Genomic DNA, 12,594 nt, shown 5'->3' with positions numbered 1-12,594 from the left:
GCAGCGAATAGGTTCAATATCTTAACAATTACAACCGTCCACCCTAAAACAATCCATACTCCAATACCTATAATCCAGGATGGCACAATCACCCGAATTTTGAATGGAAGGATCAAAGGAACCAATAAAGACCAGTTAATCCACCGAGTTTTCAAGCAAAGCAACCATTTTCGGAGTCTAAACCAGCTTGCAAATTGGCAATTGAAAAGCTGGTAAATGTATCAAATGATAAAATTGAAAAGTTAGCCAGTGCCACTACTTAACGGTTTGAATGAATTGAGGGACGGATGGACCAACTCACTAATATGTACAGAAATGTTGAGGTCCAATTAGGGCAAATTACAAATGCAGTTAACAATCGCAACCAAGGGAATTTACTTAACAGGACTGAGGTGAATCTAAGGGAGCATGTGAAGGCTATAACACTCCGTAGTGGTAAGGAAGTAGGTAAGCCACCTGTAATTGAATATGAGAGAGAATGTGAAAGAAGAGAGAACAAGGAGTTGAGAGAGTTAGGGGAGGATGGCAAGAAAATCAAAGGAAAAGAAATGATGGAGGAAAATGAACCACAAATGGGAGATACAACACCAATTCCTCCACCGGTGTCATTCCCTCAAAAATTGAAACCTTCAAGAAATGACAAAGAATTTAAAAAGTTTGTCAACATTTTCAAATAATTACATGTTAATATTCCTTTTGTTGATGCTATTTTACAGATTCCTTCATACGCAAAGTTTCTCAAGAAGATAATGACTAAGAAAAGGAAGTTAGTAGATAGCGAGACAATTGCATTAACGGAAGAATCTAGTGCCATTATACAAAATAAATTGCCACCAAAGTTGAAAGATCCAGGGAGTTTCACAGTTCCTTGCACTATTGGTAATGTCGAATTCTCTAAAGCACTTTGTGACCTTGGTGCAAGTGTTTCATTAATTCCTTTAACTGTTGCTAGGCAATTGGGGTTGAAAGAGTTAAAGCGTACTAACATTTCCTTGCAATTGGCTGACAGGTCTATTAGACATCCAATGGGCATATTGGAGAATGTGCTCATTAAAGTGCAGAAATTCATTATTCCTGTTAATTTTGTTGTTTTAGATATGGAGGAAAATGTCAATGTACCTATTATACTTGATAGACCATTTCTGGCTACTACAGGTATAATAATAGATGTCAAACGAGGTAAGTTCAAGTTCCAAATCGGTGAAGAGGAAGTGGAGTTTGATTTGAGTAAAGTGGAGAAATATCCCTCTTTTACGGACCATGTTTATTCTGTTGACATATGTGATGAATTGGCATTAGAGATGAGTCAAGTTAATTTTGATGATGATTCTCTTGAATTTTGTCTTAATGGTATAGGTTTACAAGAGGAACAAGTTGAAGAAATGACTGAATTTTTGCAGGCACAGGTTCCTTACAAACGGAGAAATGCATATGAGGAGTTAGGACTAGATAAAGGGCTACATCCGCTATCATGTGAGCAAGCACCACAGCTTGAGTTTAAGCCACTGTCTAAACACTTCAAATATGCATTTCTTGGTGAAAAAGAGACATTGCCAGTGATTATAAATTTTGCACTAGATGAGGAACAACTAGGCAAACTCTTACGTGTTTTGAGGAAGCATTTAAAGACTATAGGATGGACAATTTCTTATATCAAAGGAATTAGTCCAACTATTTGTATGCACAGGATCTTGTTAGAAGAAAACTCTAAACCGGTGGTTGAGACTCAAAGAAGGTTAAATCCAAATATAAAAGAAGTGGTAAGAGTAGAAATCCTTAAATGGCTGAATGCAGGTATAATTTTTCCAATTTCTGATAGTGTTTGGATTTCTCCTATTCATGTAGTGCCAAAGAAATGGGGATAACCATAGTACATAGTAAAAATGATGAAATGATTCCCTCTAGAGTTGTGGGTGGGTGGTGAGTCTGTATTGATTATAGAAAACTGAATGCTGCTACTAGAAAGGATCACTTCCCTCTACCTTTTCTTGATCAAATGGTACAAAGATTGGCCGGATATGAATTTTATTATTTTTTGGATGGTTTTTCAGGATACAATCAAATAGTCATTGCACCGGAAGATCAAGAGAAAATAACATTCACTTGTCCTTACGGCACTTTTGCATTTCGAAGGATGCCTTTTGGACTGTGCAATGCACTGGCCACTTTCCAACGATGCATGATGGCAATTTTTTCTGATTTTAATGAGAAAATTATGAAAATCTTCATGGATGATTTTTCTGTATTTGGATCTACTTACGATGATTGTCTTAACAATTTAGATCTAATTTTGCAGAGATGTGAAGAAACAAACCTTGTATTCAATTGGAAAAAATATCACTTCATGGTTTGTGAGGGTATTGTGCTAGATCACAAAATTTCTTCAGAAGGTATTGAGATAGATCAAGCCAAAATAGAGGTTATTGAGAGAATGCTTCCACCAATCAATGTGAAAGGCATTCGCAACTTTCTTGGACACGTGGGATTTTATCGGTGGTTTATTAAGAATTTCTCCAAAATTGCTAAAACTTTATATGAATTACTTGCAAAAGATGTTCCTTTTCACTTTAATGATGAGTGTTTACTTGCTTTTAATAGGTTGAAGAAGGAACTTGTCTCCGCACCTATAATAGCATCACCGGATTGAAGCTTGCCAGTCAAATTAATGTGTGATGCAAGTGATTTTGCAGTTGAGGCTGTTCTTGGGCAAAAACATGATAAGCGACTTCATGTCATTTATTATGCAAGTAAAATGTTGAATGAACCCCAAGTTAACTATGCAACAACAGAGAAGGAGTTGCTAGCAGTGCGTTGGATAAGTTTATATCGTACTTAGTAGGATCTAAAGTTATCATTTATCCCGACCATGCAGCACTCAAATATCTTTTAAATAAGAAAGATGCAAAACCTCGACTAATTCGATGGATTTTATTATTGCAGGAATTTGATTTGGAAATCAAAGATAAAAAACGATCTGAAAATTTAGTCGCTAATCATCTTTCTAAACTAAAAAATATACCTCAAGAAGACCATTCATCAATTAAAGAAGAATTTTCAGATGAGTTTTTAATGGCAATTTATAAGTCACCATAGTATGCTGATCTAGTTAACTTTGTAGTTAGTGGAGTGATACCAAATGATTTGAATTTTCATCAAAGGAAAAAATTCTTAAATGATGCTAAACATTATTTTTGGGAGGAACCATTCTTTTACAAACATTGTGCAGATGAAATAATTAGAAGATGTGTTCCGGAAGAAGAGGTACATAAAATTCTAATGCATTGTCATACCCTTGAAACAGGAGGTCATTTTAGTACAATTAAAACTGTAGAAAAGATATGGCAATTTGGATTTTATTGGCCTACTATGTACCGAGACACTAGAGATTGGATTAAAAGTTGTGATCAATGCCAAAGAACCGGTAATATCTCAAGAAAGAATGAAATGCCTTTGACTACATATTTGGAAGTTGAGTTATTTGCCATTTGGGGCATTGATTTTATGGAACCATTTTCTATCTCATATAATAATAAGTACATCTTTTTAGTAGTTGATTATGTCTCTAAATGGGTGGAGGCCATTCCTTTACAAACTAATGATGGTAAAGTGGTACTTAAGTTCCTTAAACGGAACATATTTTGCAGGTTTGGAGTCCCAAAGGCAAAAATAAGCGATGAAGATAAGCATTTTTGTAATAAAATTATTGACACCTTGTTGTTTAAATATGGATGCAGGCATAAAAAGTCATTCCTCTATCATCCTCAAGCCAATGGCCATGCGGAATTGGCCAACCGGAAAATTAAAATCATTTTAGAGAAAACTGTCAATCGATCGAGAAAAGATTGGTCAAACAAGCTTGAAAATGCTTTGTGGGCGTATAGAACGACATTTAAAACGCCATTGGGAATGTCTCCGTATAAACTTGTTTATGGGAAAGTGTGTCATTTACCTGTAGAAATAGAACATAAAGTTTATTAGGCCATTAAAGTTATTAAATTTGATTTTAAATCTGCAGGTAAAAAGAGAATGCTCGAGCTAATCGAGTTGGAGGATTCGCGGTTAACCTCGTATGAGAATGTCAAAATTTACAAAGAAAAAGTGAAGTTCTGGCATGACAAACATATTCTTTCTAAACATTTAGAAGAAGGAAAAAAAAGTGTTATTGTTTAATTCAAGACTTAAATTATTCCCTGGAAAACTTAAGTCTCGATGGTCCGGGCCATTTGAAGTGGTTTGTGTGTTTCCTTATGGAGCAGTGGAAATAAAAGGAGAAAATGGCTCCCCATTCAAAATAAATGGTCAAAGATTGAAACCCTATTTGGCTGGAGAAAAGGTTCCTAAAGGAGTAATTTACTCCTTAGAAAACGCAATGGAGAGTTAAAGAAGCTATAGGAGAGTCGAGATTAACGACTCTACACAAAGCGCTTGTTGGGAGGCAACTCAATAATAATATTGTAGTTGTGCGTTTTTATGTATTTCTTACATTTTGGTGTGATTTTATTGACTAATTAGATATATTTCACTTGTTTGTAGGAGGTACCGGAGTTTCAATAATAATATTTTCAATGAAGATGTGTTTGATGTGTTTTGAGAGATTGGATATTGTATTTTTGGTATATTACATGTGCGTGAGAGGTTAGAATTGGTAAAAAGTTTGTCCAAAGCGTAATTTGGAATTGGCCGGAAAAGGAAGAAAAAGTTTGAAAAATTGCAGTTTCTGCAATTAGTGCAGAGAAATACAGATTCAAGCTCGGATCCTAAGTACCCAGACGGATCCGACCATGGATCCTTTGATTCGAGCTCAAATCCGACAAAACCCAGTTGGATCCGAGGGCCCGGCTAAACTTCTGGAGTGATGGATCCGAGCTCTGTCGGATCCGAGGGCTTTCAGAACCGATCTGACTTCGGATCGGTTCGCGATAAAAAAGCAATCAAGGCCTCGGTTCCTCATTTTTCCAGTTCTTTCTTTCCTATTCATCGTAAACCCTAACCCTTTTTCTCAAATCTACCATTTCATCCATCAATCATCCAAATTTTCACCATAGAAACCTCCCCAAACCTCTTCTGATCATTAACCCCTACTTGTTTCGCATCAAAGCAACATCAAAGAAGGATTTTAATCCTCTTACATAACATTTGGCCGAACGGAAATTCTTCAATTTGGGGGCTATTTTGGGTTGTTTCTGTGTCAAATTTTGCATCATTATCATCCTCCATCATCAATCTACACATTTGAGGTACAAATTTGCAATTCTCTTTGAGATTTCATAATTTCCAATTTTACAATTTTCTATTTTTTTGCAAATTTTGGTAATTGTTTATATGTTGAAATTTCTTGATATAATTGTGCTACATTGTGCTTAAGTAGAGTGTTACAACTATTTTTACGCTTAGTTTTGAGAGAATTGTGGATTTGGTATTATTTTGTAGAATTTTCTTCTCAAATTTTAGGTTAATGCACATGTTAAAACTTTTGCTTGAGCATTCCTTGTTCTTAGGGATAATTGGCACTCATAAAGAAAAGTTGCAGCTCATTAGTTGGTACTTTGGTGATAATGTGTGTAGCACTTTCAATCTTCAAAATCTTATTGGTGTTCTTCCTCTGTTTGAACTTTTTGAAGAATGATCCAGTAGTTTGATCCCCAAAATTCAACCATTGCACTCTTGTTTTTTTTGTTTTTAAAAGCTCTCCTGTGCTTTGGCCATAATGTATCATTGAAGTCATTCTTGTCAAATTGGTTGGACAAGTTATTGTCCTCTATGTTTTCTCATGATATTTTTACTTTGAGATTATACTATATTGTTGAATTATGTATCAATTCTCAAAAGATTGGACTTTTTAATAAAAGCCTAACTGAAATATGATGTTTAATCGTTGAAAATGGAATATTCAAGCCACATGTTCAGAGTATGGATTGAAATTGATATTATACATGTGCATTTGTAGTTGAAGTGGTTTAAGTAGGAGCTTTGATTGTTTTTGGGTAAATGTTGGCAGGAAGTTTTGCCCTGTTTCAAGGGAAAACTCTGTCGAAATTTTCTTAAATTCTTATTTAACATGTGTGAGCAAGTCTATACTATTTCTAATGAACGTTCATCTTATTTTTGTATAGGTACTATAGCTCGCACAAGAAGGTCTCGTGTTCGCACTCCTTCTCCCTTTTCAAGTGAGGAACGCACTCCGTCACCCGAGGAGTCACCAATGGAGGAATCTCCTTCACCTGAGTCCCCACCTCGTTCTCGCCGGAAGACCGCGTCTACTAGCCGCGAAGAGCCGCTTCCAGACTATGATACCACGCGATTCACCTCACTCGAGAATCAACAGTGGTACGAGACCGGTTTAGACAAGGAGATCATTATTGAAAAATATTTAGCACCGAAGGTGGATGACTACTATAAGATCTCTACGGCATTCAAGCGACTCAGATGGGAGACTATACTAAATTTGCCGAAACATTACTACCCCAATTTGGTCCGAGAGTTCTACGCCAATGTAGAAAACAAACAGAATCACAGTGGCAACCTCATCGTCTCCTGGGTTCGAGGCAAGAGAGTGGTTCTTAATCGAGATACAGTCGCAAAAATTGTCAAAGTCAAAGATGAAGGAGTTGATGTTAAATTGACCAAGGAGTTCAAGGCACGTGACCCTTGGCAGGTGGGAGAAGCGGTAGCACGCCTAAAGGGTCAATATAGGGAGCGAGGAAATTCGAAAAAACTCACTGTATATGCTGACTCCTTCGAGCATAGGTACCACTTGATCTTGTATCTCTTCGCCTTCAATGTGGTACCCAAAAGGAGTGGAAAACGGGAGCTCCGCAATAGTGACCTCTACTTCTTGGATAAGATGATGCATGGTGTGGGTGAGCAGTTGACTGGTATTCCTTTGCCCAGCTTCATCATCAGTTACATGCGGACCACAGCTCGCATGAGAGCCGGCGAGACTTGCTTTGGTTCCTCGACTGCTATCTCTCATTTTTTAGAAGCTCAAGGTTCCTCTTAGTACTGAGCGAGCCATTATCACTAGGTCCGCCGAGGAGGTCAGTGCCTCGATACTAAAATCCTTGAGTATCTCTACGGATTTTGGAGCTGCTCTGGTTCAAGACACTGTAGAAGCTTCAACCTCAACTCAGCCTCCACCTCCCACTCAGCAGGAACCGGTAGTTCATGAAACGGAGGCACAACAGACTCTTCCTCCTCCCGTTCCACGACCACCACCTCCGCCGCAATCCAAGTGGCAAGAGCTCCTCAATGCCATCTATTGTATGGAAACACGAGTCGTCGAGCGCATTGACCAGACGGAGTGGATGATGACAGAGCGACTCGACAGACATGATCGCCGTTTTCGTGCGATTGAGGATTATTTCCATATCCGCCGGTCACCTACTCCGACGCCTCAGCATGAGGAGGGGCATATTGGTATATCACATGGTCCTCATGGAGTTGAGGAGGCACTAGACCCTCGTTCCGAGCAGCCATGAAGATTTTTAGCTGATTACATCTTTTATTGCTTATTTTCTTTTATTGTGTTCGGTTTAAATTTTGTAGTTTTCATAATGGATTATCTTGTGTTACTTATGATTTTTCGTACCCTTTGGTTTCATTTTGGACAGAATTTGGATGATCGTGAGAATTAATAGTTTCAAATTGAATCACCACTTATTTTGAGGGAAATTTCAGTTTCTCTTACCTTCCTTACAATGAGGACATTGTTAAATTTAAGTGTGGGGGAGGAATTATTTTATCTTATGGTGATTGTGTCTTGAAGTGCATGATTTTAGTTGTTTATAGCAGAAATGTTGGAATCATATTTGAAAATATTGTTATAGGATAATTTGATTGAACTTGAGACTGTTGGCAGGGAGTTTTGTCCAATTATATGGAGAAACTCTGTCAAAATTTTTCTAAAATATTTTTCAATATTTCATTACAATTCTTTCAAATAATGGCCAAAATGTTCAATTTTAAGTGGCTAATTCTTCCATTGGATAAAATATGATATGTATTTTGGAAAAGTTTAGTCCTTATTTGACTTGGAATTAGTCATTATGCAATTAGAATTTTTATATTTTAGAAAGTATATTTGGTTAAATAAGGAAAATTATGTTTAGAATTTTGCAAGTTTAATGATATTTCTCATTCTTACTTAATTTTATAAGTAAGTGATTGATATAGTCAAGACAAAGCTAGATTCTTCCTTTAATTATGCTTAGAAGGAAAAGAAATTTATCATAAAAAAATAATAAAATAGATTTTATTCTATTCCAATGATTCACATACTGAGTAACCGGGGGTTGACATTTATAAATGTCGACATTCGCGTAAAAAGGTATTGGAATTAAGAGTATGCTTAGCAATTTGAATAAGTGAAATGTTGACTAACCGGAAATTTTCACCTAAAAGTGTTGATTTTCTTGTAAAAAGGCGTTTTCACTATTTAAGTAAAATTAATGTGCGGATATATCCCTCTCAGCTGTTAAGTTTTGATAGTCATGGGATGAGAAAGACCATAGAATTGACTATGTGATTTACTTATTTATGAAATTAGGATATAATAAGAGATTGAGTTGAATTTGTTGAAATTAAGGCATAATTATTTTTATTTAATTGAATATTATGAGTATTTAATGTAATCTGAGAAATGGCACAATGATCGGTTTCTAGGTTTTGAAGAATTAAATTTGACAAAAAGTATATATATTGTTTTATCTCTTGGATCATTATGGTAAGTTATGTGTGAAATTGTTTGAGAACAAGCAATGATTCAAGTGTGGGAGAATTTAATAAGAGAATATTTAACATACATTTTGCACAAGTTTGGCATGTATGTTTTGAGAATATTAAAGCCATATTTGAACTCTTTTGGTAATAATTGTTTAAATACTATTTAAGTGTTCAATACTTGACAAATGAGTGGATTAATGCATTAATTTTGTAAAATTGTGAAGGATATTGATGTATGAATTCATGCACGAGATGAAAGAAATGTAAGGATCGTCCAAAAGATAAAGTACACAAGAAATTAAGAGCAAAAGTGAAGAAAAAGGAAAAGAAGTGAAAAACTGGGAAAAAAGATCAGCACGGATCCGAACTCGGATCCGTGTGGATCAAGGGCGATCCGAGCCCTCATCTGTATTTCTCGAGCAATGCATTTGAGGCCAGATGATCTGAGCTCGGATCATTAGTGAAAGGCCTCGGATCTGCCTTGATCCTAGCTCGAATCGTTGTGCACCCCTCGAATTCGAGGCTCGGATCTGCCTCTCTCTTCTGCAAGTGGCATAGCCGTTTTTTCTCACTTTTCACATAACTTTTCAGCTATTTGGAGTGAGTGAATTCGGTGGCACATGCTTCTGCAACAAAAGGGAAGACAAAATGAGTTAAAGAAAGTCAAAATAACATTTATTTTGACTTTACAAAATTAAGTGGTTGAGATCATGAAGGAGAAAAAAAAATGCCTTTCTACCACCTTTTATGCAGAGAGACAAGGGGAAAGCTAGAGAGGATCTGACGTAGCTAATTTTCGTTCTTGTAACTAGTTTCTTTCTAGTTAGGAGTTCTTTGAGAAATATTTTGGAGGTTTCACTTGTAATTATCTTGTACAAGAACATAGCAGAAATTGGGGGCTTCACCATCAATTGGCTAAGCGTTTTTTTATCTTTCTTGTACTTGTACTTTATGATGTTTTGCATTAATAAACTTGTGAGTTTGATTGTTAAATCATTCATGAGTAGCTAATTTTCTTTATCTAGGGAGTAGATGAAACTTATGGCTAAATAATATAAATTGAATGTGATTTACACTTGTTATATCTTGTATTAACTTGTCTATTTGTGCATGTAATAATTACTTGTTATTACTTGATCACCAATAGCATGTTTATAGTTGTTATTGTTCAATGAGAATTGGTAGTAATAATGGAAACACATGAGTAGAGCTTAAGTTATATGTTCATGAAAATAGAGATACATTTAAGTGGATTTTCTAGCATTTCATGAAGGAAAACGGAGTAGAACTAGTATTTTACCATGCAAATAGAGAAAACTATATTGCTCTAGGTCATTTCATAATGAAAATGAGATTTGGTAATATTGAAAATGAATCCCTGGTTAAACAAGAAAAATAACAAGAGGTAAATCTATTTATTTGTGTTGTTTATGCCATAAGTGGAATCTACATCTCTAGATTCAATTTTTAGTGAAATTTCTCCATTTGCATTTAGCATTCATTAAACCAAAGTTGTAGACAATAGCATTATAATTTTCTTGCTCAGATTTATTATAAATCTAAATAATAGAGAGAAATAATGACCTAGTACTTGTATAATTTGCTCCTCGTGGGATCGATCCGATACATACTCTACATTACGATTTCGACCTGTATACTTGCAGTCAACAAGTATAAAATTGGATTTAAACTTGCATTGACATTAAAATCCCGTCAAGTTTTTGGCGCCGTTGCCGGGAAGTGGCAATATTATGGCCTAATCATCCCTATTAATTTAGATATTTTCATTATTTTTATTCAAGTTGTTGATGTTAATAATTAAAACTGCAAAATTTCTCTTCTTTTTATTTGTAGTGTATGCATTGATCAAATCGAGAAGTTGCACTTTTTGATCCTGAAATTGAGAGAATACTACGGAGATAAAGAAGGAATATACCGCATCAAGAGGAACAAGAGTTTTGGTAACCGATAGAAGAAATCGTGATAGACTTACCATTTGAGGAAGAAATGGTGAAAAATGACCCAAATAGGTGAATTCTATGAGATTTTACTTTATCGGGAACACAAGATTCTCAAACTAGTATTGTAAAGCCAACGGTAAATGCTAATAATTTTGAGATTAAACTATCACTGATTCAAATGGTACAACAATCTCAATATGGAGGTAATGCTACCGAAAATCCAAATTCTCATTTGTTAACATTTCTTGAAATCTGTGATACAATTAAGTTTAATGGTGTTAGTGATGACGCAATTAAACTTCGATTGTTTCCATTTTCACTAAGGGACAAGGCCAAGGTTTGGTTGCAATCTCATCCTCCAAACACTTTTACTACTTGGGCTGAATTAGCTAAGGCTTTTTTTAACAAATTCTTTCTACCTGGAAAAACTGCTAAATTCAGAATGAATATAACTAATTTCTATCAATAGGACGGAGAGACATTGTATGAAACTTGGGAGCGCTATCGGGAATTGCAACGAAGATGTCCTCATCATGGGTTAACAGATTGGCTAGTAGTCCAAATATTTTACAATGGTCTCATCTATCCAACAAAGACGCATGTAGATGCGGCAACGGAAGGAGCATTGATGGGAAAGACAGCCGAGGAAGCTCAACAATTAATTGAAAAAATAGCTGCTAACAACTACCAATAGGCAAATGAAGGAGGTAATACATGGAAAATCGCAGGTATGCTCGAAATAGATACCTTGAATATGTTAAGTGCAAAAATAGATAATGTGGTTAAGATACTTAAAAAGCACGTTGGTTCTAACTCTAATCAAGAAGTAGTTGTTGCATGTTGTACTACTTGCGGCGGAGATCATGGTGATTCTATGTGTTCTAGTAGCGAACAGATTCAATATCTTAACAATTACAACCGTCCACCCCAAAACAATCCATACTCCAATACTTATAATCCAGGATGGCGCAATCACCCGAGTTTTGGATGGAAGGATCAAGGGAACCAACAAAAACCAATTAATCCACCGAATTTTCAAGCGAAGCAACCACTTTCGGAGTCCAAACCAGCTTGAAAATTGGCAATTGAAAAGCTGGCAAATGTATCAAATGATAAAATTGAAAAATTAGCCAGTGCCACTACTCAACGGTTTAAAAGAATTGAGGGACGGATGGACCAACTCACTAATATGTACAAAAATGTTGAGATCCAATTAGGGCAAATTGCAAATATAGTTAACAATCACAACCAAGAGGATTTACCTAATAAGATTGAGGTGAATCCAAGGGAGCATGTGAAGTCTATAACACTCCGTAGTGGTAAGGAAGTAGGTAAGCCGCCTGTAGTTGAATATAAGAGAGAATGTGAAAGAAGAGAGAACAAGGAGTTGAGCGAGTTAGGGGAGGATGGCAAGAAAATCAAAGGAAAAGAAAAGATGGAGGAAAATGAAATGAACTACAAATGGGAGATACAACACCAATTCCTCCACCGGTGCCATTCCCTCAAAGATTGAAATCTTCAAAAAATGACAAAGAATTTGAAAAGTTTGTCAACATTTTCAGACAATTACATATTAATATTCCTTTTGTTGATACTATTTTACAGATTTCTTCATACGCAAAGTTTCTCAAGGAGATAATGACTAAGAAAAGGAAGTTAGTAGATAACGAGACATTATATTAACGAAAGAATCTAGTGCCATTATACAAAACAAATTGCCACCAAAGTTGAAAGATCTAGGGAGTTTCACAGTTTCTTGCAATATTAGTAATGTAGAATTCTCTAAAGTACTTTGTGACCTTGGTGCAAGTGTTTCATTGATCCCTTTAACTGTGGCTAGGCAATTGGGGTTGAAAGAGTTAAAGCGTACTAACATTTCCTTGCAATTGGCTGACAGATCTATTAGACATCC

At 35.8% G+C, this 12,594-nt stretch overlaps 1 non-coding gene across 1 annotated transcript; it reads right to left on the bottom strand.

The window, feature by feature from the left end:
• Positions 1-11,115: 11,115 nt before the first annotated feature.
• On the bottom strand, positions 11,116-11,222 carry LOC140007923 (small nucleolar RNA R71). The gene has a single exon (XR_011815366.1). It is a non-coding gene; the product is annotated as a small nucleolar RNA R71 (small nucleolar RNA).
• Positions 11,223-12,594: the final 1,372 nt, after the last annotated feature.

The sequence above is a fragment of the Coffea arabica genome, chromosome 5c, assembly GCF_036785885.1.
Source record: "Coffea arabica cultivar ET-39 chromosome 5c, Coffea Arabica ET-39 HiFi, whole genome shotgun sequence".
NCBI classification, from domain to species: domain Eukaryota; kingdom Viridiplantae; phylum Streptophyta; class Magnoliopsida; order Gentianales; family Rubiaceae; genus Coffea; species Coffea arabica.
The sequence above is the reverse complement of the archived record's forward strand: the minus strand, read 5'-3'. Positions and strand labels throughout refer to the sequence as shown.